At 37.8% G+C, this 3,403-nt stretch overlaps 1 non-coding gene across 1 annotated transcript; it reads left to right on the top strand.

The window, feature by feature from the left end:
- The first annotated feature begins 2,819 nt into the window (after window positions 1–2,819).
- LOC115031362 lies at window positions 2,820–2,881 on the top strand. The gene has a single exon (XR_003837003.1). It is a non-coding gene; the product is annotated as a U7 small nuclear RNA (small nuclear RNA).
- The last annotated feature ends 522 nt before the right edge of the window (window positions 2,882–3,403 follow it).

Here is a 3,403-nt window from a genome sequence, read left to right as displayed (position 1 = left end):
TCCTGGAACAAGTTTGGGGCTGTCTGTTAGCTAAGTTCATTTAGAGGGCAAATAAATCATAAACTGGAGTCTGAAAGCAAAATGTAGTTTGTAATGTTAAACTGGACCCTTCAAGCTATTGTGTAAGAAAGATATTAAAGAAAAAGAAAAGAGATTTGGGCAATGATGATCACAGTGCAAGATCCTACCCTGCTAAGTTTGTTGTTCATGTTTACAAAGGTAGGCAGATTCCTGAGTTCAAAGTCAGTCTGGAACAGAGAAAATGTAGACAAAGGCATGGTAGGCATGGCAATCTGAAAATGAAATCTCACCTGGCTAGTTTATTTTCTGTAGTTGCAAAAACCAGCACATCTCTGAATTCATTTCTCATGTTTTGTTGTTGTTGTTGTTATTTTTGTTGTTGTTGTTGTTTTTGTTTTTGTTTCTGTTTTTTTTTTAAGTACTTGCCACCTTTTTCAAAGAATAAAGGGACTTTTGTCATATAATGCTGATTTGTGGGATAATCAAAAGAGACCGTGGAGTAAATAAATGACTGAATTGATATGAAAAAAAAAAAAGACCAGCATTAGTCCAAAAGAGAGAAATCTAGGCAGAGAGAACTGCTTGGAGAGTGAACACAACTCTTTTAGAATTTTCCTAAAATGACTTGGGTCAGAGAACCTATGAGCTGTCCGAAGAACTCTTAAATTTCTTCTAGCCTGAGAAAACTGTCTTTAATGGAGAGCTATCTTACATAGGGAACTGTCAACTAGCAGTGAGTTGTTTCAAACAGACCACAGTCAAAAGCTATCTACAGAGAGATGTCCAGGAAGCCATCTCAAGCAGACTTCAAGGCTGTTGGCTTGTATGCCATAATTAACTTCAAGTTGTTTTTTGTTTCCTGAAACACCCATTGTTCAGGACTCCCAACCAAGCTGAGGCTGGTCCTTGGCAGATATAATCACACTTAGGCAGTAAAGGAGTTCCAGATTCAGCAAGCAACAAAACTCAGAAGCCATGCAGCTCTAGCTTTAGTCAAGAATAGAAGGGACAATGGGACAATTGATGCTGTTTAGCTAGAACTAAGAAATTTGCTGTGATTAAGAAGAGACTACCAGCACTGAGGTGAAATCTTCTGAGAAGTGTTTTCTGAGAGTACAAAAAAGATGTGTTCCAGAGATTGCCTAGGTTTTAACTCATGTTGTTATTGGACTTGGTAATGTGTAAGAATTACCAAGGTGGTTCTGATTTTTAAGGTACGAAGGAGTCATGGATTGCAGCTGTAGTTTGGTAAATGAAAAGCCAGGGAAGGCCATTGGTGAAGGTACAGCCTCATTTGGAATTGACAGCTTAGGACAAAAGCAAATTAGTTGAAGCTTGGCACCATTTAAAGAGTCTAATGGTAAAGCCTAATTACAGTGGAAGAGTCCAGGGAATTAAACATTCCATTACTGTGGAATGATCACCAAGAACAGTACCAACAGTGGAGTGGACTCACCCAGAGCCTAGAGTGCTACAAGAGCTTCCAAGTCCTGTTTGCCTATGTAAGGAACAAAGCCATCAAGACATGGAATTCCATGAAGGTTGATAGTTGCTGTGGGTGTAAGGCTTGTTGTAAAATAATGTACTCATTTTCATGTATCTCCTTCAAGTTATGTGCTCTCAGTCAAGGTTAATGACTCCATGATAATCACAGTCAGAAGAAGTCCAGGAGACCAGGGTATAACTAATGTCTCAGAAAAATGGTAATATGCTGGGACTTTCAGAACAGCACTTAAGGCTGCAGGACAGAACTCTGAAGATATGGGTTAAAATATATATAATTCCTCAATTATATAAAATATAAGGATGCAATATAAATTATAGTAGGGGCTTCCTGGGTCTGGAAAAACAGAGGCAACTGCATTATGAACCAGCTGGTCAGATAGATAGTAAGGAAGAAGATGCAGAGATTTAGGGAGTAGCAACTGAAGGGCAAGATCTGACCCAGCTAAGCTGACAAAGCCAGGCAGATCTTTGAATTCTTTTGCAATGGTTAAAAAGAATATACTTGTCCTTTTCCTAAGAGTCAAGGGACTAAGGCCATGGAATGCTGGTTCATTGGATGATTGTCAAGAGGGAACCTAGAATAAATGACTGAATTTATTGGGGTTCAAGAATCACCACACAAACCATACAACCAGCAATCTCAGCAAGAATATTTTATTTTATGCACATTTTGATATACAACATTCAGGACCCCAAAAAGGACTTGGAAGCCTAATTGTCTTACTAGTCTGGTGTCATTGTAGGCTTTTTATAGGAAAACTAGGTTCAAAAGTTTAAAAGCAAGCAGTGAAGGGGTATAATATTTTGGCTAACTACACAAATTATTATCAGCAAATCTTTAAACTAATTGGCTCTGGGTGACATACAGGGGTAGAGGGCCAGTGGTGAACAGAGTAATTTCAAAATATAAATAATTCATCCATAAATTTTTGACCTATTATTAGAATCCTTCAGTATTAGCTATGAATAATTACTTCTGGAAAGAGAGTCTGAGAATTTGAACTTAATTTTTCCTGATGAACAAAATGGAGACTGAATACAAAATGGCTACAATAAAAAGGAACCAGCCTCAAAGAATGCAAATGTAACTAAAAGACTGGAAGTTTGGTCTACATGAGATGAGCTAGCAGAGAGCAATAGCAGTTATTTTTAGATGCTTTATTCTAGTAAGACCTGAGCTGTCTGGAGATCTCTGAAGAGTGAACACAGATCATCAAGATATTTTTTTCTTTCTAACAGGATTTCTAGTTTGGTTGGGAAATCCATAAAGAGTCAACACAGCTCTTTCAGAATTTTTTTTTATATCTCTGAGAATTTTTTTAACAGGATTTCTGGCCTTGGTCAGAAATCCCAAGAATTACTTAGAAAGCTAACATGGCTCTTTTAGAATGTTTTCAAGCAGCTATCTAGAGCAGACTGTCTGAAGAGTGAATACAGCTCTTTTACAATGTTTTGTGACTTTCTGATTTTGACCAGAACACTCATGAATTAATTTTAGAATTTTTCTAACAGGAAGAATTTTTTATAGCAGCTTTTCTGACATTGGCTAAAAAATCTATAAGCTATCCAGACAGTGTTTAGAACTTTTTTAGCAAGAGAGGTCTGTCTCAAGGAAAAAAAGCGAGCGAGCAAGTGAGAGAGAGAGAGAGAGAGAGAGAGAGAGAGAGAGAGAGAGAGAGAGAGAGAGGTTTCAATTAGAAACTTTTCTTGCAGGGATTACAGAGCCAACAACTATCTACAGAGAGCTGTCTACAGAGCCATCTAGAGCAGAAAATAGACCCTCAGCTGAGACCCACTTTTTGTTCAAATCATTTGTTCCATCACTCTAATACATACCTTTTCTCAGATACCCCTCTTCAAAGTGAGGGTGGTCCTT

The sequence above is a fragment of the Mus caroli genome, chromosome 6, assembly GCF_900094665.2.
Source record: "Mus caroli chromosome 6, CAROLI_EIJ_v1.1, whole genome shotgun sequence".
NCBI lineage: Eukaryota > Metazoa > Chordata > Mammalia > Rodentia > Muridae > Mus > Mus caroli.
This window is presented reverse-complemented; position numbering and strand designations above follow the sequence as displayed.